This window comes from Bubalus bubalis, chromosome 5 (genome assembly GCF_019923935.1).
Source record: "Bubalus bubalis isolate 160015118507 breed Murrah chromosome 5, NDDB_SH_1, whole genome shotgun sequence".
Lineage (NCBI taxonomy): Eukaryota > Metazoa > Chordata > Mammalia > Artiodactyla > Bovidae > Bubalus > Bubalus bubalis.
This window is the reverse complement of record NC_059161.1, coordinates 11,257,833-11,280,393: the sequence shown is the minus strand read 5'-3', so window position 1 is coordinate 11,280,393 and position 22,561 is coordinate 11,257,833. Positions and strand designations below refer to the sequence as shown.

At 43.6% G+C, this 22,561-nt stretch overlaps 1 long non-coding RNA gene across 3 annotated transcripts in view; it reads left to right on the top strand.

Annotated features, from left to right (window-relative positions):
* The window catches only part of LOC102390734, a 92,808-nt gene extending 70,728 nt beyond the window's left edge, over positions 1–22,080 (top strand). Inside the window, exons 7-10 of one of the 3 annotated variants that reach the window (XR_003109366.3) lie at positions 1,239–1,384; positions 1,647–1,709; positions 3,794–3,999; positions 16,070–22,080. This is a non-coding gene — a long non-coding RNA (uncharacterized LOC102390734). Of the gene's footprint in view, positions 1–1,238; positions 1,385–1,646; positions 1,710–3,793; positions 7,721–16,069 lie in introns of those variants that run through there. The other 2 variants (XR_006551045.2, XR_006551044.2) reach the window with 2 other exon arrangements.
* The last annotated feature ends 481 nt before the right edge of the window (positions 22,081–22,561 follow it).

Genomic DNA, 22,561 nt, shown 5'->3' with positions numbered 1-22,561 from the left:
GAAGTGATGGGACCAGATGCCATGATCTTCGTTTTCTGAATGTTGAACTTTCAGCCAACTTTTTCACTCTCCTCTTTTACTTTCGTCAAGAGGCTTCTTAGTTCCTCTTCACTTTCTGCCATAAGGGTGGTGTCATCTGCATATCTGAGGTTATTGATATTTCTCCTGGCAATCTTGATTCCAGCTTGTGCTTCTTCCAGCCCAGCGTTTCTCATGATGTACTCTGCATAGCAGTTAAATAAGCAGGGTGACAATATACAGCCTTGACGTATACTCCTATTCCTATACTCCTTTTCCTATTTGGAACCAGTCTGTTGTTCCATGTCCAGTTCTAACTGTTGCTTCCTAACCTGCATATAGGTTTCTCAAGAGGCAGTTCAGGTGGTCTGGTATTCCCATCTCTTTCAGAATTTTCCACAGTTTATTGTGATCCACACAGTCAAAAATAGAATACAGAGTCCAAAAGTTAGGGCTGTAGGATTAGAAAAAATAAGCCTACGTTAGACTCCAACAGTAAGACATGCTATCAAAAGAATGTCTTTTGGTGACAAATATCTAGTAAAAGTTCTCATGTGACATGTGAATGAAGTTGTTTGAGGCAAAAATAAAATCAGCAGTAGGGCCTTCTCACCTATTGTTTCTGATAGCTTCAATGCGTTTAGGTAATTATTTTGAGAGAGAAAAAGGCATGGAGGGGAAGAAGCAAAAAGAAAAAGAAAAAAAAAGGTAATTTGATAATAAGGTTTAGAAAATAACTCTGAGTGTGGTCACTGGCACGAGGTCCTGACTGAAGCAAATATATCATATGTTTTCTAAGTTTAGAATTGCATTGACAAAGAAAGCAGGGGCTTGAACTTGAAACATTCTTGCCTGTTCAAGATTTAAAGCAATTCTCGAGTTGCCAACCCATTCCAGACTGAGTGGAAGTCAAGCTTTTGCAGGTGTACTGTTCGGAAGGAAGGATGTCCCCACTAAGCCAACTTCACGTGTGTCCAAGAAGAAGAACAAACAATGGAGTCCTTCCTAGAGCTATTCCACACACATAGCCACCATGCCCAGAAGGTGTGGGCTGTACATGTTGACTCAGGGGCTCAGCATGGCCGTGGACCATGATGAGGAGTGTTACCTATTATTTTCCTATACAAACAAGATTATTTTCCTGTATTTTCCCCATTATTATAAATGGATTGTGATGATGGGGAAGTAGGGTGCAGATGACTTGTCTTTTTAATATGTAGGCTACCTGCATAGGTCCTGCACATAGAGCCTACCTAGCGGTCCTACATCAGACTGATGGAGAAGATGCTGCCCTGCTCAGGTGTTCTGGACATTGATATGGTGGTGGTGGCTGGATGGGACTTTGCATTGTCCTCTGTGGGGTAAGGTGAGTGTGATCTGTAAGAGGAGAGTAAAATGAATATTTGATGTTCAGAAGCTCAGACTATGGTAAAACTTTTAGTGATCATCATTTTTGAGTCTCTTCTTGGACATGTGGGAAGTCTCTTCTGGGCCACCCTGAAGTTAAATGGGCCATGTGGTCCCAAGGGCTGGCCAATGGAACAGGAGCAGAAGTGATGACTGTTACTTTAAGGCCAAATGTGTTACAATCTCAAGTGTCTTCTTTACATTTTCTCCCATCTAAATAGCTGCAAGCAAAGGACTCTAAGATGAAACTGTCACACGTGCACGATGACAGCAGACATTTCTGAGTAAGTAATAACTTTGTACTGGGGATAGCACTCATATTTGGAAATTGTGTTTTATAGCAGCTGCGTTGATCACCTTGAATAATACACTATTCTAAACTGAAGACTAGTTCACAGAGCTGGGAAAGCTCTTTATTTTTCTTGAAAGGAGTGAAATCATCCTCCTGCCCTGTCATCTTCATCACATTTGGTTCAAAAAGTCCTTTTTTAGGATTGTTCTGATAGATAAGAACAAGTCAGGATGTAGAATGTAAGTGAATTGGGACAAGTGGTTCAGAGCTAAGGTTTCCATCGGTGAAGGCATTGAAGGTCCACCTTTCACGGTGGTCCTTTCTCTGTGGCCTGGATAGCACACTGGCGCTTAGCATATCTTTCTACGGCAGGATAGCACATTTCTATACATAGGCATCTAGGACATGATAAAGCTATATAAAGCTCAGTCCATGACTGAACATTGTTGCCCAGGTCTTGGGATATGAGAGCACCATGTTAAATAAACCCATGGTCAGTTGTTTCCAGCTATATGTCTTCCTCCTCATTTCCGGGTGTGGATTGCACTTGAAAACTCCAGCACAGCAATGACTCTTGACCTATCGGTGACACCCAGCAAGGCCATGCAGCAAGGGTGTAGATGCTACTGGCATTCATAACTGGAAATAAGTCCCTAAAATACCCATTTTCTCATGGTGGTCCAGTATAGAACTGTGATCCAGGAATCTCTTTAAAACCCTCTTAAGCCTATTAAGATTATCATAATCTATAACCTTGCAAGGACACAAGTCCTGCATACTCAGCTACTTTGTAACGTGGTATTTCCATGTCTTTGAGATCCTAAACCTGATTCGTCAAAGCGTGACTGCTCCTAGTATTTTGAGATTGGGTAAATCACTTCACTTTTATCTGCTGAGATCTTAAAAGGCCGTGACTGAGATCTAGAGCTTTCTCTTTGTCATCTAGGGCTATATGCAGCACCTAACCAAGTCACTACTCATGCATCTAGACAGTAGAGAAGCTCAGGCCAACAATACCCAGCCTAGAGACCTGGAGGACACCACAGCCCATCCAAGCCATCAGTAAATCCTTGAAGCTTTAACCCTGGCCTCCTCCTCCCTCCACTCCCATCCCCAATTTACAATACCCTCTCTTTTAGGAGAAGGGTGGTGGAATTGCTTTGCATTGGAATTACTGGTATAAAGAGCTACCTTCTCATCTGAGTAATGCTAATTCATTCCCATCCATGGTCATTCGCTACCTATTAGAAATATCCTGACAGCCTGCATCTCATTACCATCGCAGCAGGTCCAGCTCCCAAGAATAACCTTCTAAGGAGGATGAAATGTACGCCAGTGGCATCTAATACCAGGGCATTCACATTCATATTTTTAGCAGCATATATCAGTTAGCCCAACCTTTAGTGTACTCTATGTACTTTTAATAATCTCCATAAAAGCCTGATTTCCAATCCCTAGGCTCAAGCTGACAGTGTAAATAAAATCACCCAAATCCACAGGGTAAGAGAAATGAAAATGACAAGGATTAAAATTTGGTCAAACCTCTTTCTTTTTAAAAATTCTGCTTCCCTTCCAATTGGATCACGACCCTCTGTGTGCTCAGCTTAAGACCAGACGGTATGCTTTCACTTTTATTCCTCTCTGCAGCAGGCTTACAGTATTTAGTGAGAGTCTGTAAAGAATGTGTGCCGGGTAGAGAGTTAATACCATAATCCCCTATCGTTGGGGTCAAATGCTGAATAGAGCAAAAGAATTAGAAAACATGTTACATACAATGGCAGGAAAAAATGCATCAGCATGCTGTTCCGTGAACACCAGCATCCTTCACCCACAAGTAACGGCCATGAGGTAAAAGAGTGGATGACGAGACGTGTACTTGGAGTCCAGTGTACACAGAAGCAGGGGTGGGAGACTTGAGCACAAGTCTTAATCCCCAAATACTCTAGGCCATATTTGTCTCCATTTGTAATTGCTTCTCTCCCAGTACTTGCTCCTTGGTTAGTTGGTAAGTAACGCATGTGGGCACTAAATTGTTTCCCAGAGTTGAACTCTGATCTTTCCCTTTTCCCTCTTCAGCAATGGGTGTGAATATTGTTCTCAAAGTGAGGTCATGCATCTGTCTCTGGAGAATTCTCTTAATGAATAAGTAGAAATTTGAGGCACCGAAGGCAAAAAGAGTTGAACAGCCACCTTCCATTGTATCTTGGGAAAGTCAACTGAACTTCCCTGGAGTAAGATTACCAGCAAGTAAAAAACTTTATGTGGAAGTTCTATAAGGAGAAGTGAGTATGTGTGTCAGAGGTTTGGCCATAAAGTGACAAGCTGAATTTATTTGAAACAATATCCTTTGAAGTAGCAACTATTACAGATTCAGCATTTAAATTTCTAAAGTTTATTTTAAATTTGATACAAAGTAAATTTGGGGCTGTAGAGTTCTGTAGTTTTGACAAATGCAGAATTGTGTAAGCATTACCACAGTCAAGATACTTAGACAAGATACCTAGGATAGTCAAATTCATAGAGTTGGAGAGTGCACTGGCAGATGCCGGGGTGGCGGGTGGAGGTGGTCAGAGTTGGGGGGCAGGGGAGTGGAGTTCACATTTAGTGGGGACAGGGTTTCAGTTTAGGAAGGTGAATAATTCAAGAGATGGGTGATGGTGAGAGTTGCCAAGCAATGTGAATGTACTTAGTGCCACTGAACTGTACAGTTAAATATGGTTAAAATATTGTGTTTTTACATTATGTGACTTTTACCACAATAATTCTTATGCACACAATATCACACATGTACAACGTATACATGTTGTATATGTTGACCAGAATGATAATCCTGATAATCCGGAAGCCATATATGTAACAAAATAACAAAGACAACATCATCTATGCATTTTAAATACACATATATACTTTAACATATATAAATAACTAGACAGCCAACTTGTGTTCAATGAGTGTAGAAACAGTTACCTAACCTGCTATTGTATCAACATGAACAAAAGAGCTTATTAAATGTACATTGAATTGAATATTAACCTGGCTTCCCTGGTGGCTGACAGTAAAGAATATGCTTGCAATGTAGGAGACCCAGTTAGATCCCTGGGTCTGGAAGATCCCCTGAAGAAGGGAATGGCAACCCACTCCAGTATTCTTGCCTGGAGAATTCCAAGGACAGAGGAGCCTGGTGGGCTACAGTCCATGGGGTCGCAAAGAGTCAGACACGGACACGACTAAGTGACTGAAACACAAAACACACTACAGATGGAGAAATGACTTTGACTTAAAGTTTTAAAATCTCATGACAACTAGAGACATGACACTCTAAGCATTGCAAATATATCTTTAAATACAAAGAGAGATGAGGTCGTAGGAAGTAGAGAAAAGATTGTGTTTATGTGTGTGTGTACATGTGCCTCCGTGAGACTACATTACAAATCTGTTAGCCCCTTAGACGGATGAAAATTGACTTGTTTTTGCATGTGACCGATACTATGTATTTATGCAGAAGATAAGATGGTTAGATAGCATCACCAACTCAATGGACATGAATCTGAGAAAACCCTGGGACATAGTGAAGGATAGGGAAGCCTGGCATGCTGCACCCCATGGGGTTGCAGAGTCGGACATGACTTGGTGACTGAACAACAACAAATATGACTAAATGAGCAAAAGCTAATGGCCTTAAGGAGAAAACCATTAGAAAAATTATCGTTATTACGTTTGGCACATTGTACAGCTTATGGATTCTTAGTTCCCCAATCAGGGATCGAACCTGGGCCCATAGCAGTGAAAGTACCATGTCCTAGCCCCTAGACCACCAGGGAAGTCCCTAGAAAGATGATTAACTAGGGTTTTAGCATTATGTTTGTGAGGACAATCTTTTCTTCACTTAAGTAAGATACCGTAACTTATATGAAAACATAAGGTTTGATTTCACCAGGAAGTATAAAACATATTATGAGTAATTCAGCATATCATCTCTTTCCTGCAAGGTATACTGACCAAATTACTAAAAGAATCTGATTTCAAGCAAACAAATCACTGCTGTTTAATAAAAGGAATATTAATATATCCTTAATTTTATGTTTTATCTTTACCCCCTTTCCATTAGCCCACAGTGAGCCTCTCCATCTTCTTTACTGGTTCCTCCTCATCTAGATGGTATTCTTTTCCTCATACTTCACTCATATTCACAGAGAAATCATTTCTGCCTATGATTAGTCATTGGTCTACACCTCCAACCCAGGTTTCCCTCATGAGTTCTGCATGTTCCAGCTTTCAACTTGATCTCTCTCCCTGGATGTTCCACAAACCTAAACTTATATTGTCCAAAATGGACCTCAGTATCTGTCAAACCAAATGGTTCCCTCTCCATAGAATTTTCCATACACTTCGATTAGCTCTTATCTCACTTCCTGTTTCTTTCAGAGGACTGCAGGCAATGAACATGTGTCTTTTCCCCAGTGCCTGGCATGGTGCCTGGCATCTGGTAGGCATTTATAAATATTTGTGGAAGGAATGAGTGCATATGACACTCATATGCATATAAATAGAAATTTATTTCCACCTCAGACCCCAATGTTTATGAATAGTTTTTAAATGGATGAATAGCTCTGATACACATATAGATATAAGCATTTATTCCCACACCAACCACCAACTACCGTATCTACATAATGTCTAGAGATCAAATAAAGTTTGCTTTGTGCAGCAAGGAAATTAATTAGCACATTTCACTTTCTTTCCTATTCTCTTTTCTCATTGAAATCATATTCTTTTTTATTCGACATTATAACATAAGCATTTTCCTGTACCTTAAAAAGTCTCAGACATTATTTTCACCAATTGAATTAATACTACCTCAGAAAGAAGTTCTTGCTGCGCACTGGAAGTTCAGATGGAAGCATCTAGATGGAAGTGAGCACCTCCTCTAGAAGCAGCTTCTCTTCAGCATCTGTGTTCTACTAAGTGTGGCCTCCGGACCAGCAGCATCGGCTGCATCTAGAAACTTGTTGAAAATCCTTGGTCTCCACTCCCTCCTTTCTGCATCAGAGATGCTGGTGTGGAGCCTGAGATGTGTACTTTAACAAGCTCTCCAGGTGATCTCGATGTACAAAGAAGTTTGAGAACTACTGTTAAACACTCTTCTGTGAACCGTATATCTGCAACATGCGAATCTTGCTGCATGAATTCACTTTCCACCCTCATCAGTTCCATATCATATTTATACTGAAAAAAAAAAAGCCTTCTGTATTTGGCAATAAGTCTTTAAAATAAGGCCTGGTTTCTTGCTGTGCATAAAACATAAATAAATAGAAGTATGGTATAAGGCAGTGTTTTTTAAACTTAGTTTTAGGAACAGAAATTTGCTTCAAATGAAATATTGTGCAGAAGTCATGTGTGTGTGTGTAGGGGAGACAACAAGGAATGACTATGTTTGAACGTGGTTGAAGGGGTTGGGAAATCAGAGTCTGCTCACTGGACTGGGCTTTCTTCCACCCTTTTCTCCAGGATGCCTCCAGGGAACCCACTCTGAAAACCTCCGAGAAGGTGGAAAGGGAGTGAGGTGGGAGTCGGGAGACCTGGTCTCTGTTTTATTTCTTTGGGCCATTCATTAATAATGCATCTCTGAGCCACATATTCCTTATCTGAAAATAAGTAACCTAAAATTTCTCTTCCAGCTTGAAGTTTCTTCTTTCATTCACTTATTGGCTAGCTTTTTGTAGAAAAAGATCTGAGCTATTTTGGAAGTTCTCTTTTCCTTGGAGACTCGGGAAGACACGTTGGCTATGCCATTTGCAAGGTCCTCTGTCTTTTCTTTCAGTGTTAACCAACAGGCATTAATAAATAGACACGGCCAGGCAGGCACCTGGCCAGGCACATTGGTGCTTTTGAACTGTGGTGTTGGAGAAGACTCTTGAGAGTCCTTTGGATTGCAAGGAGATCCAACCAGTCCATCCTAAAGGAAATCAGTCCTAAATATTCATTGGAAGGACTGATGCTGAAGCTGATGGCCACCTGATGCAAAGAAATGACTCATTGGAAAAGACCCTGATGCTGGGAAAGATTGAAGACAGGAGGAGAAGGGGACGACAGAGGATAAGATGGTTGGGTGGTATCACCGACTCGATGGACATGAGTTTGAGCAGGCTCCGGGAGTTGGTGATGGACAGGGAAGCCTGGTATGCTGCAGTCCATGGGGTTGCAAAGAGTCAGACATGACTGAGTGACTGAACTGAACTGAGGCAGGCACCATTTGGAGTGCCACGAAAGAAATCTCCCACTAAAGTCCCATTAGCACTGAACAGATTTTCAACCCCAGCATTTGACTGGGACTATGGCCTACTGATAACTAAGCCTGCTGGCTTAGTGGTAAAGAATCCACTTGCAATGCAGGAGACCTGGTTTCAATCCCTGGGTCAGGAAGATCCTCTGGAGAAGGAAATGGCAACCCACTCCAATATTCTTGCGTGGAGAATCCCATGGACAGAGGAGCCTGGTGGGCTATATAGTCCATGGCATCACAAAGAGTCAGACTCAACTGAATGACTGAGCCCGCACAGGCCGATGATGTAAGGATATGAGAAGACTTCAGAGAGCAGCAGCACACACTTGCATTGGCCTTTTCTGCAGCCTCCTCCTCACCTTCTTTCCCCTCAAGTGTCATGAGTATCACTTTCCATCTCCTTCCTGCAGGCACTGCTGTATTTTCTGCATTTCCATCTTCTCTTTCTCCCTGACTTTTTCTTCTTATCAGTTCCCGTGACTCTATTATTTATTTTTTTAATTTTTTTGGCTGTGCTGGGTCTTTGTGGCTGCACGGGCTTTTCTCTAGTTGTGGCAGGCGGGAGCTCCTCTCTCGTTGCGGTGCGCGGGCTTCTCATTGCGGTGGCTTCACTTGCTGCAGAGCACAGGCTCCAGGGTGAGCGGGCTTCTGTAGTTGCGGCTCCCGGGCTCCAGAGAGACCCTTCTGCCGTGTATGTGCAGAGGACAGCCATGTATGAATCAGGAGGCCAGCCAGTCACCAGAACTGGAAGAAATCATTTGCTGTCATCCATAAGTCACCCCATCTATGGTATTTTTCATAGCCAGAACAGACTAAGACTGCTATCCTTATGTAAAACAGTTGCATCTGTATATATGTGTGTGTGTGTGTGTGGGAGAGAGTGTGTGGAGGGTAGCGGTAGTGGGGCAGTGGGGGAACCTGAGGGGCAAGTTGAGTGTGATCTTACACTTTTGGCACTTTGCTCCCATAAAGTCTCTTCTGAAGCTTCTGGAGAGAAGGTCATTCAGACTGTAGTGCCCCAAATGGCAAGGAGCATATTCTCTGAGATGCAGAGACCTTGCTGTCTCAGAGACACATTTCTGATGTGTCAGAGGTTTTGACAGAAATACCAGATGCTCTTTAATTAAATTTGTGGACCAAAAATGGCCTGACGGGGAAAGCACACTGATAAAAATCTATGTTATACCTTATATTTTACATTAGACTGTACTAGTTACGCACATATAATTATTTTTTCAAGTGAGATTTTTAAAACGCAATCTACACATCTATGTTTTTGTGTGCTTTTATCATCAGTTCAGTTCAGTCGCTCAGTCATGTCCAACTCTCTGCGACTGCATTAATCACAGCACGCCAGGCCTCCCTGTCAATCACCAACACCCGGAGTTCACTCAGACTCACGTCCATCGAGTCAGTGATGCCATCCAGCCGTCTCATCCTCTGTCATCCCCTTCTCCTCCTGCCCCCAATCCCTCCCAGCATCAGAGTCTTTTCCAATGAGTCAGCTCTTCGCATGAGGTGGCCAAAGTACTGGAGTTTCAGCTTTAGCATCATTCCTTCCAAAGAAATCCCAGGGCTGATCTCCTTCAGAATGGACTGGTTGGATCTCCTTGCAGTCCAAGGGACTCTCAAGAGTCTTCTCCAACACCACAGTTCAAAAACATCAATTCTTTGGTGCTCAGCCTTCTTCACAGTCCAACTCTCACATACATACATGTTATGCTTTTATCATATGGAGAACTAAAGCACAGATGCTTGGCTGGGACACCTGGCAGTGTTACCCAGCCCCTTTTTCCCTCTCCAGTGTTTTTAGCATCCCCTCAATCTTTAGGCTCTGTGTCTTCTGCATGTAAATGGGAGCCAATCTCACCCATCTTTTCCTTTGTATCCCCTTTACCCTCTGGTCGCCTTCTCTTTTTCTGTCAGTCAAGCTCATTGAGACAAGAATTAATGCTTATGGTCTACAACAAGGTCCCTGCCTTTTTCCTCACAATTACTCATGACTCCTCCAGCTTCCAATTGCCCCTAGACTCCCATCTGCACTCTGCTGGAACTGCTCTTGCTAAGTTATCCATCTCAAATCCCCTGACAACTTTTCTGTCACTATTACACTTGACTTCTATGAGAAAACTCCATCATTTCCTTCTTGACTTCTTCCTCCTTCAGAGTCCAAGCCCCTCTTTCTCCTAGTTTTCCTCAGAGCTCATGAATCCATTCTTCTCAGCCTATGCTGGTGCTCCCTGAGGATCTGTCTTATGCCTTCAGCTTTTCTAGGCTATTTACTCCTCCTGAGCAAAACCATCCACACCCAGGGGTTCAACCCTCACCTGTGTGCCGATAGTATCCAAAGCAACACCTTCAGCCCAGATCTGCCCCTCATGAGCTCTCAACATTCATTTCAGAATGTCTCCATCTAATATCAACCTTAAATTAAAATTATCATCTTAACTTTTAAACTCTATTCCTTTTGCTCGGTGAATATCACCATCCAGCCACCCAAGTAAGAAACTGAGATTCATCCTAGACTTGACTTACCTACGTTCAATCAATCAAATCCTCCTAGTATGGCAACCCTCTCTAATCTCTCTGTTGCTGCTGCTGCTGCTAAGTCGCTTCAGTCGTGTCCAACTCTGTGCAACCCCATAGACGGAAGCCCACCAGGCTCCCCCGTCCCTGGGATTCTCCAGGCAAGAACACTGGAGTGGGTTGCCATTCCTTCTCCAATGCATGAAAGTGAAAAGTGAAAGGGAATTCGATCAGTCGTGTCCGACTCTTAGCGACCCCATGGACTGCAGCCCACCAGGCTCCCCCGTCCATGGGATTTTCCAGGCAGGAGTACTGGAGTGGGGCGCCATCGCCTTCTCCGTCTAATCTCTCTACCAACTGCTGCCATCACTGCTGCCTGGGTTTGAGTTCAGGGAGTGTTCACATATCATCTGGGCAGGTGCCTTCTGGGTTCCCTGCCCTTAGTTTCTCATAAATTATCTACAAATCACCTTCAATCCCTCCTCCAGATGATCGTCCCAGAACAGTGTCATTCAATATGGTAGCCACTAGCCACGTAGAGCTATTTACGTTTAAATAAATTAAAACTAAATAAAACTGGAAAATTTAGCTCTCCAGTTACCCTGGCTACATTTTAAGTGCTCAGCAGTCCATGTGGCTCATGGTGGCCCATTGAAGACTGTAGATCCAGAGTATTTGCCTCACTGCTGAAAGTTCTATTGGATAGTACTGTTCTAGAACATAATTGTGTCATACCCCCAACTTGCTTCCCGAGTGATTTCACACATACCTCAGATTAAATTCCAAAATCCTTTAGCGTGGCATGTAAGACCTTGCCTTCCAGTCCACTCTCCCTTTCATCATCCCCTGAGCTTGAAACCTATGCTTCCATCGTATCAGGCCCCAGCCCTGTCCCCATGCTTTTGGTTATGCTGTTTCTTCCACTTGGAAGGGCTGCCTTCCTTTGTCCCTTTAAAACTCCTGTGTATGTTTCAAACTCAGTTCAAGCACAATTCTCTTGCTGAAACTTTTCCTTGATTTCTAGGCAGAGTTTAGATTCCCCTTTGTATAACTTTCCCTGGCAGCTTATACTACTATGATACTCCTCGTTTGTTTTTTTTTAATCTATTGATTCACTGTTGAAAGCTGAATAATGACTCCCACCCCAAGACATTCACATCCTCATCTCCAAAACTGATGAATATTGTTACCTTACATGGTAAGAGGAACTTTGCATATGATTGAATTGTAGCACTGGAGATGGGGAGATTATTATGATTATCCAGAGAGGTTTTATGATATAATCACAGAGGTCTTTATAAGAAGGGTGCAGGAGTGTCATAGTCAGAGATCTAGAGAGAAGGATATAGGATGATGGAAGCAGAGTTTTGGAGAAGGAAATGGCAACCCATTATATTATTCTTGCCTGGAGAATCCCACGCACAGAGGAGCCTGGTGGGCTACAGTCCATAGGGTTGCACAGAGTCGGACACGACTGAAGAGACTTAGCAGCAGCAACAAGCAGAGTTTAGAGTGATGTGAAGAGAGAGGAAGGGGCTGTAAGTCAAGGAACGCAGGTGGCCTCTGGAAGCTGGAAGAGACAAGGAAACAGGTTCTTCCTTGGAAACCCCAGAATGCAACCTCTTGACCCACTTTAGACTTCTGACTTCTAGAGCTAAAATATAATAACTCTGTGTTGTTTCAAACCACTAAATTTGTGGTAAATTTTTACAGCTGCAGTAGTAAACTAATACATTTACTTTTCCCTCTGTACATCTATGCCACATATCATTTGACATACATTTGTTAAGCACCTGCTTTGTGCCAGACCTAGCATTATATACTCAGCACTCTTGCCTGGAAAATCCCATGGATGGAGGAGCCCGGTGGGCTGCAGTCCATGGGGTCGCTAAGAGTCAGACACGACTGAGCGACTTCACTTTCACTTTTCACTTTCATGCATTGGAGAAGGAAATGGCAACCCACTCCAGTGTTCTTGCCTGGAGAATCCAGGGATGGAGGGAGCTTTGTGGGCTACTGTCTATGGGATCGCACAGAGTCAGACATGACTGAAGCAACTTAGCAGCAGCAGCAGCAGCATTATATACTAAGAATAATGAATGAGACTCAATTGTTGCTGGGGGAGATATGATGGAGGTAAGGGAGATGACAGGTGCTCTGAAAAACTTGGATTGGAAAGGTAATGAAGGGCCAGACTGTGAAGGGCTCTTCATGTTGCTGTCTAACGTTGAGGCCATTTTCTGTAGATAATGCAGAACATCATTAGTTCATGATCAGATCTTTGGCTGCCCGAGTGTAGAAGGGGATGATGCTGGAGGCAGGAAGATACATCAGGCAACTGCATTTTTCTGGGTGAGAAATGATGAAGACCTGAAGAAGGAGTGTGGGAGGACAGTAAGGAGGTAGAGCTAGTAATACTGTGTGATATTTCAGAGGTAGAAACGATGGCATTTTGTGATCAGTTAAATACTGGGCATGAGAGGGCAGAGTCCAAGATGACTCTGCTCTAAGATGACCCCGAGAACGGATGACTCTAAGTCAGTGCCTGGCACACTGTGGATAAGAAACAATTGTCTTGGATTGTGTGGCAAGAAGACAATGGAGTAGATCATCGCTGGGAGGAAAGGATGATGCCAATGAATCTGAATAGTGGAGGAAAATAAATAGAAGAATAAGTGTGTGTGTGTGTGTGTGTGTGCGTGCGTGTGCACAGGGCACTGAGAAAAAAGGATGTGAAACCTGTGTCCATTACCCCATATGATTTTTTACTACTTGATTAAACTTCTGCTAGAACCATGTTCAGAGAGTGAATTTAGAAAACTGTATAACCGCCTTTAAGATGCCAGATTTCTCTCAATGGTAAGTTTAGCTCTGCTCTTTGGATCTGAAACAGCTTTGAGCAGGGGAGGGAGAGCAGGGGGTGTGGGTTGACCTTCAGTGCATTTGCTGTATCGTTCCGGAATAAGGACAGTGCCTCGGGTTTCTCCCTCTCCATATCCCTCTTTGCTCATGTCTCCATCTGAGAATGAAACGTTCTCTGGCACTGGATGGGACTACATATGTGTCCCTTGCCCAAGACCCTCTGCAGTGGCTATGCATGGTGAATATTTGCTATATTGAAATATACACCTATAACCTCTGCTCCTCCAAGTGACATCCTGTTTCTACAACACTGATGGGAGAATATGCACAGTTTTCCAGCAAAGATCTTGAAGCTGTTTCTCACCAACCTTGCTCTGTGGCAGACTGTCTGTGGCCATGGTACAGCAGAGTGGGGTCCATGGTGGGGGGACAGATCTCTCTTTGCATTTATATTTGTACAGAACATTGTTCTAGCAGCTATGAATTGTGACTTTGCAGAGGAAAGGGGGAAAGTCTTATGGTCTAATTAGTTGGGGAAATTCTGAGTTAAACAAATGTGCTTCATTCTGCAAGACCTCTCAGAAGCTTTACTCTACCAATATGTGCTATGACTATCTGAGACAGGGGTGAAGATTTTCCTAAACATAGCTGACTCCAGAGCACTATAAACTTTCTGTGGAAAAGTGCTCCCTGCATCAGAGTTTGGAAAGAGTTGTGCTACTGAAGTAGAGTGGCCAAGGTGTTTTTAGATGCCTGGCACCCTCAGCAGGAGTTTCTAAAAAAGACCTCTAGCCATTACCCATCTTCACATGGTCTTCAGTGAGCATGAAGCACTCAAGATTGACTGAAGTTGGAACAATCTCCCTATTCTGACACGTTGAGTTTGGATTGGAGCTCACTTTACAGATGAGCCAGGATCTGGGTGTAAATTAGAGCCACTTCTGTCATCATTCCACATCTTATCACACTTGGGGTTTCCTTTCCTCTCCCTACACACCCCTACAAATGGCTTCTTATAATAAAAAACAATTCATGTTGGTTTCCATCTTAAAACTTGTTTTAAAAATACTTTGAAAACACTAGATACTTTTCTTGGGATATTGGAGCATAATACAATAGTAACTAGATACTGGATTGGCCAGAAAGTTTATTTGGGTTTTTCCATAAGACTATGAAACTTCCTCACCAACCCAGTATTTACGTGCTGCTTCTCTTGTTCCCATGTGAATACAAATGCAAGGTGTTTTTCAGTTTTCAGGAACTTTATTGTTTATAATCCAGATTGATCCTTAGAACAACTTGACAAGGAGGAGATGAAGCCCCATTGTCTTATTCTGCTATAACAAAACTGCCCAGACCTGGTGTCTTACAAACAATAGAAACTTATTTTGCTCAAGATTCTGGAAGCTGAAAATCCAGGATCAGTGTTCCAGCATGGTTGGCTTCTACTGAAGTTTTCTTCCAGGTTGCAGAGGGCTGACTTCTTCAGCATGTTCTCACAGAGTAGAAGGAGTGAGGGAACTTTCTGGAGGCTCTTTTATAAGGGCACTAACTCCATTCGTGAGTCCTCCACTCTTGTGACCTAATTACCTCCCAAAGCTCCACCTCCTAATGCCATCACATTGGGCATTAGATTTCAATGTATGAATTTTGCAGGGAATATAAACATTCAGCCTATAACACACATTTTATAGAAATGAAGCAAATAACATATATGGCTGCCTAGTTTATGCAGGTATTTGGCTAAGTGTTTTACATGTATGACCTCATTTAAAGCTCCTCCCGGAGAAGGCAATGGCACCCCATTCCAATAGTCTTGCCTGGAAAATCCCATGGACAGAGGAGCCTGGTAGGCTGCAGTCTATGGGGTCGCCAAGAGTCAAACACGACTGAGCGACTTCACTTTCTCTTTTCACTTTCATGCATTGGAGAAGGAAATGGCAACCCACTCCGTGTTCTTGCCTGGAGAGTCCCAGGGACAGGGGAACCTGGTGAGTTGCTGTCTATGGGGTCACACAGAGTTGGACACAATTGAAGCAACTTAGCAGCAGCAGCAGCAGCAAAGCTCCTCCCTGAAAGTGAAAGTCGCTCAGTCGTGTCCAACTCTTTGCAACCCCATGGCCTATACAGTCCATGGAATTCTCCAGGCTAGAATGCTGGAGTGGGTAGCCTTTCCCTTCTCCAGGGAAACTTCCCAACCCAGGGATCGAACCCAGGTCTCCCACATTGCAGGCGGATTCTTGTGAGCCACAAGGGAAGCCCAAGAATACTGGAGTGGGTAGCCTATCCCTTCTTCAGCAAATCTTCCTGACCCAGGAATTGAACTGGGGTCTCCTACATTGCAGGCAGATTCTTTACCAACTGAGCTATGAGGCAAGCCCTTAAAGTTTTATATTAGGATATGCTATCCTCATGTTAGAAATGAAGAACTAGAGACTAAGAGAGAATTAACTTGCTCAGTCGCATAACTTATAAAAGCAAGCTGTGGTGTTTAAACTCATGGTCGTTTAACCCCCAGGCCCACTCTCCTTCCATGATGGTACTCTTAAAGAGGAATCCGAAAACAAGGGCAACTCAAGATTTGCCCAAGTTCACACGGCAGGTTGGGGAAAGTGCTGGAATTAGGACCTAATTCACTGGACTTTTCGTCCAAGGGTCTGTCTTCTATGTACTTTTGCCAGGTCACTGGAAGGCGTTTTCAAGAGGAATTAACGACCTGTGAAATGTCACCGACAGCAACCATGACTGCATGAGAGCAGCGGGAAGAGAAGACAAAACCAGTGGCTCCGAATCTCCCACCCATCCCTGCGTGGCCTCAGTGTTGCTAAGTAGAGCAGATCCTGCATCTCTAAGAATGCCACCTTAACTTCATTCTCTTTTGTCACATAAGTAAGGTGCAGTATGCTTAAGGAGTTTGGGTTCTCCTTACCTCTTCTTTTCCTGACCAAAAAAAAAAAAAAAAAAAAATACAGTAAGTCCCCTGCATACAAATCTTCAAGTTGTGAGCTTTCAAGGGCGAGAACATGCACTCATCAATGTCAGGCATGAGTGAAATTGCAGCTTGCCCTCCGTCTCCCATTGCTGATTCTCCTTCAGCTCTACCGTCTCCCACCTCCTCTCTTCCAGTCAGTAACTCTTCTTGCCCCATATGCCAGCTGTTGTACTGTACTACTATAACTTTTCAAGGTACTGTACTGTAAGGTTAAAAGTTTCCTTTAATTTTTGTGTTTGTTTTTTATGTATTATTCATGTGAAAAATATTATAAACCTATTTCAGTACAGTCCTATATAGCTGATTGCATTAGTTGGGTACCTACGCTAAATTTGTTGGACTTATGAACAAATTAGGCTTATGAATGAGCTCTTGGAATGGAATTCACTATGTAGGGGATTTATTACAGAGCAAATTCCACTACCTGCCCTTCAGTGGTACCTACTGTTTCCACTAACCAGATGAACGCGATTCAGCCACATCTCCCAACGTTCCCCTACGTGAAATCCCTGTGCTGGTATCATGGGGACAGCTATGGAGCTGCACGGGCACACTCTCTCAGAGCCTGCAGTCTAAACACAGTGTGAGAAGTACTACTGAAGAGGTCCAAACTGTCAGGAAAGCAAGAGGTGAGACGCTCAGGGAGGTAAAAAGGAGTCCTGGACATTTAGCGTGGAATGCTCACCACTGTCTCTCAGAACAATTTCTGGGATGTCCTGCTTGTAGTCACCACGTCTTAGCTCCTCAGAGACATTTACTGGGTAGTTGCTGAAAAGCAATAACTATAGGGCAAATTTTTGTTGCCATTTTCCCAAACCCAAAGTCTTTTTGAAGTTTTCCTTGATACCAGGTTGGGACAAAAGGGTGGTTATGTTTCTGTGTCCTGGGTCTCTCCTGAGAGTGCCTTGACCCACATAAGACACGAGTGTGAAGTGAAGGAGAAGAGGGGTCTGGTCTTTATGGAGTTGCTGGGTTCCAGTCCTCCTCTTAGGAGCTGGGAGTAGCTGTGTTCATCTGCTTTCTGTTTCCCAGCTGACCCTTCCCCGCTCTTGGATGCAGCAGAGGGCAGAGTCTGAGCTTGGGCCCCCTGCGGGGTTATTGCCCGTGGAAATGATGTAAGAAATCATTCTGCTTTTTTTTCCCCACACATCCAGGCTCTGATGATTGGGCAGAAATAGAGTCGTCCAAAGGCCAAATCAAATGGATGGAGCCAACGTGAGGAGTTAAGGTAGCAGAATCTATATCCCATGTTTTGAGGGATTATTTGCTTTAGCTATTGAATGAGGATCTCGAAGTCAGGCCTTACTTCTGTGATTAACAAAACCTTTGAGGATAATGAGGGGAATCTGGAAATGGATTTAAGTTTCTCAAAGAAAAAGAGCTACTTTATAAATCCAAGGCAGTTACATACAACCTCCTGGGTTCAAAATTCCAGTGGGCTTACATTGGCCAGATTTATGTGTGCCCGTGCCCAATAATGTTCCCCCTTGCCCTTTTAGGCTTCCAGATCATTAGGCTGAGAGAAGTAAGGACTTCCCTTGAGGAAATACAGAGCTGTTATTCCACTATTCCCTCCACCCCACCGTTGACTCGGGGAATCTCTGAGAATCTCTGGAAGGGACTTCAAAAGTCACGTAGTCCAGCTGCCAGTATATTCCCTTGCTAAGCAGGCAAGTGGGAATAGAAAGGAAAAGTGCAGTTAATTCTCAAGCATTTGGACGTAGATTGTCCACAGACAGACAGTGAGAGATTTGTGTGTTTGGAGACAGTGCTTGGGGTCTCTTTGTATCTGTTCCTTCTCCAAGCTAAACAATCACAGATCATTTCACTGGTCCTTAGAGGACTGCTTTCAAACTTCTGAAATCGCATAAATTGAAGCCATTTTCATCTAACTAGGTTGATGCTGCCTTCATTTCCATTCCAGAAACTTTTGGCTATTCCCCATTCAGAAGGGACTGACTGCATTTGAAATAGGATGACAGAGGAATTACTCTCACTGAGATTACCCTTCAGCTACATCCCAGAACTGAGAGACTCTGCTAACTGCTACTGCCATAATGACTAGCAATCACGGCACAATCACGGAAATGAATTAAATTATTAATTTCAATAGCACCCCATGGTGCATTTATAAATTCCACCATCTGGGGAACATAAATATGGAGGTCCACATTCTAAACTTGGAGGCATGGTGCTTAGTGCCAAGGGCTGTATCTTTGAAGGCAGTAAAGATTTTTCAAGATACTATATGTAGAGCAGCAAGCTGTGCATTTGAGAGAAGGATCTGTCCCTGGGTCTCTATTAGCTTTACTATTTATTTAAGGATCTCTTCTCCTTTATTTTTTAACCAGTTCATATCGATAGATGCAATATATAAAAATCTTGGTTTAGGAAAAGTACACGATGGGAAATAAAGTCAAACTCTTATTTGAACTATTTATTTATTCTCTCCCTTTTCTCTTTATCCCATTTCTTCCTCCCAGAGTCTCGTCTCGTACTGACTTGCTTCACTTATGTAAATCTCTGGTTAATAAGTTCTTTCTACCTAGATAGCTATTCTTGGGTTTTGAATGGGTTCAAAAATCTCTCTAAAACTTTAAGAGCATTGTTCCTGAAGCAGAGAGGATAGAGGTCCTGGAGGAGTGTGTAACCTACTCGAATCAAAGAGATTTAACTTTCTTTCCTTACGTGGAACCATTTGGCCAGATGTTGGGGTTCCCTGAGCCTTCTCTGTTTGCCATCTGTCTTGTCCCCAAGGGCTGGTGAGAGAGGGACACTTCTAAAGACCATATGTAAATGACTTCCATGGAGCCCTACGGGGGCTCCCTAGGCTACCTTCTTCCCTCTATGGATCACCAATGCAAAGCCAAGCAACAGCCCAGGCCCCTGCCATCGTGTTCTACAATGTCCTAATATCCAAAACAGCTAGATTTCTAGCCAATGAGTTCCCTTAAGACCCACAGGAAAAATACATAGCTTCCTGCAGGATAAATGCTTCTAAAGCATCAGGGTGTTGTGTAGCTCTTGACTTCCTTGTTCTCTGTATCCAGGGCTTTAATGCAATTTGTGTGTTGACTAGCTGATGATGAAGATGACTGTTGAGTACTCCTTCTAGAACTTCTACGTATGCACAGCTAATCATACAGAGCTTAGTCAGCTCTGCAGGCCAGTATGATTTCTAATTGAGACTGAGGGAAAACTCCAAAGGTCGCCTCGTCCCCTTTGCTGCCACCAACAATTGATGATGCTCACTGGCCATTCAATGAACCAACTTTCATATATAAGGTTAAATGAACATATTGTGGGAGGGGCTATTTTTAGCAACTGTGTTTTAGGTTGATTCCTTTCAATTCTCTGTAGAGCCAAACATCAGGGTAACTTGAGATCTGGTGATCTATAACTTTGGGAAGAGGTGGATTGTACCTAAATAGAATTTCACTTCTTCATTGTTTTAGATGTCATTCTCATAACTTAGTCAAATCAGCTTATCATTAGCCATTTGACAACAAGAGAATTAACTGAACCTGCAATCGTGATAGATTAAATGAAACTTCTGATCTTCATGGCAAAGTCCTTGCCAATAGCTTCTGTTTCTGTCCCTGGATGGTAAACATAAGCGTTCATCAAATTTGAGGAGCTGAACCTCTAGGGACTCCCATGTCCTGCATTTATTAATGACAATGAAGGACCCAAAATCAGTGATTTATGCAATTTAGCCACGGCTATCCCCAACCTCTGTGGGAGTTAGTAGACTGGAATAATTACAGACTAAATAGTGATGATAAGGAGGAAATGTACTGTAGTTGGAGTTAGTGGGCTGAGAAAACAAATGTTTCCGGTCTCAGGAGAATCTGCTTGCTGTTATAAAGGAGAAAAGTAGAAGCAAAGAGACCTTGTCCTGATCTGTACGATTTCAGTAGCTGGGAAAGGCCACATAAAGTTATCATAAAAAGCAAGAGGTGATAAACACAAAAGACCCTTTAGCATCCTGCCCCCTGCTCAGCCTGCCTCCCAGCAGCGGGAAGACACACAGTCGGCACACTGGGTTTGAGATGAAAATCTGGAATAGTCACTGTTTTGCCCCCAGAGCCAATGCTGGTAAGACTGGAGGAACCAGTGTAACTTTGCCTGTATTTGCTTCTGACTCAAACACCAGAGAAAACTCACACAAAGACGTGAGAAACTTCCTATTCTGAGTTGAGGAGTTCCGTGTGAGCCTGTCACAGCATTCGTTCTGGGAAATCACAAGGCTTCTTTTCTCTTTGGGTATCAGAATAGCTCACCGTAAGCCACCAGCCGCTCTATACTGACTGAATCCCTCTGAGGCCCAGGTCAAGTGGCCTGCCCAAGGCCATGACGGAGGATCCAGGTAGACCACAAGCTCAGCAAGCATGGCTTCCTGCCAGAAACAATGCCTCTCCCCTACAGTCTCCTTGAGTCTCACTCCCTGGATAGACGTGCTGTCTGACACTGCCCTGCAGTGAACAAAGGGAACAAAGGGAAAGAAAAAAAAAAAACCCAGCATTTCTTTCTAAGATGAAAGCATATGGTACCATCAAGGGGGCTGGGTGGGAAGAAGGATGCCTGGGAAGATTCAATAGTATGTTAGTTATACCTCAAGGGCAAATAGTATGAGAGAAGAAGATGTTTTCTCATTTGTTGGGCACAATAGCCCTTCACCCCAGCAAGGGAGAGTGCCCGCCTGAGTGAGGACCGGCTCTAAACTAACTCAGCACTTGTGTTCAAGTATCTTCACTTAGCCAGGTGACGCTCTTCCAGGTGAATTTTTCCTTATAGTAAGATCTGATGGCCAATTTAACTGGCCATGGAAAAGAGAAACAGTACAGTTCTATAGAGAATTATGTAAGGAAATCTAAATAAAATCCAGAAAATTCACACATTGATCCATTCATGCATAAGTCAGCAGCATCAAAACAAGACTCATCTGGCTTCCCATACCCTCCCTTCTTCCATTCAGATGCTTGTCGAGTTTTTCATGAGGGTAACCTAATGAGGGGAGAAGGGGATGGCACCCCACTCCAGTACTTTTGCCTAGAAAATCCCACAGATGGAGGAGCCTGGTAGGCTGCAGTCCATGGGGTCGCGAAGAGTCGGACATGACTGAGCAACTTAGCAGCAGCAGCAGCAACCAAATGAGGAGATGTGGAAAAGGCTGCTTTTTGCTGGAGGTTCTCTCTGGCTGCCACAGACCCCATCCAGCTGCCCTCAGGCTCAGGCAGCAAGATCCCCTCCCTGCACACCTATATAACCCATTCATGAACCTGTGAGGAAGACCTGATCTTCTTTTCCCAAGTATGCTCGTCGGGAGGCTCTCAGAAAGGAGAGGGACCCAGGTGTACTCATACTTCTGAATATCTGACTGCAAGCCTGTCTCTAATGTTCCTTTAGGGCTGTTTTCAAAGCTCCCAAGAAATTAATCACAAGAGGCTTCTACTCTAGAGTATGCAGTTACATGTGAATTCCTCGGGGACTTGCCTGACATTATTGGCTATTACTGGGTATCACTGGACGTTGCTGGGAATCACTGGATAACCTATGTGATTATCAGGTGACTCTCTGGTCCAAAGCCGGGGACCCCTCCCTCTCTCTGGGAACCATGACTGCTGCTGCTGCTGCTGCTGCTAAGTCGCTCCAGTAGTGTCCGACTCTGTGCGACCCCATAGACGGCAGCCCACCAGGCTCCCCCATTCCTGGGATTCTCCAGGCAAGAACACTGGAGTGGGTTGCCATTTCCTTCTCCAAAGTGTGAAAGTGAAAAGTGAAAGTGAAGTCGCTCAGTCGTGTCCGACTCTTCGCGACCCCATGGACTGCAGCCTACCAGGCTCCTCCGTCCATGGGATTTTCTAGGCAAGAGTACTGGAGTGGCTTGCCATTGCCTTCTCTGACTTCTAGCCCCATGAAACCTAAAGTTGTGGAGATGGAGAATTCAGATTTCTCAAGTGGGCCACCGGGAGTGATGGTGAGCAGGGCCACTCTGCCTTGCACTTCTTGGTCCCCAACAACAACATATGATGGTTGTTGATTAAAGACGTATGTCTTATCCTGAGGATGGTACCTGATTCTTGCAGGTTTCATCTCTAAACTAGCACTTTCACTGTGCCCTCAAAAAACCATTTCATTGCTTGATCAGGTCTATAGATTCTGTGTGTGATGATATTTA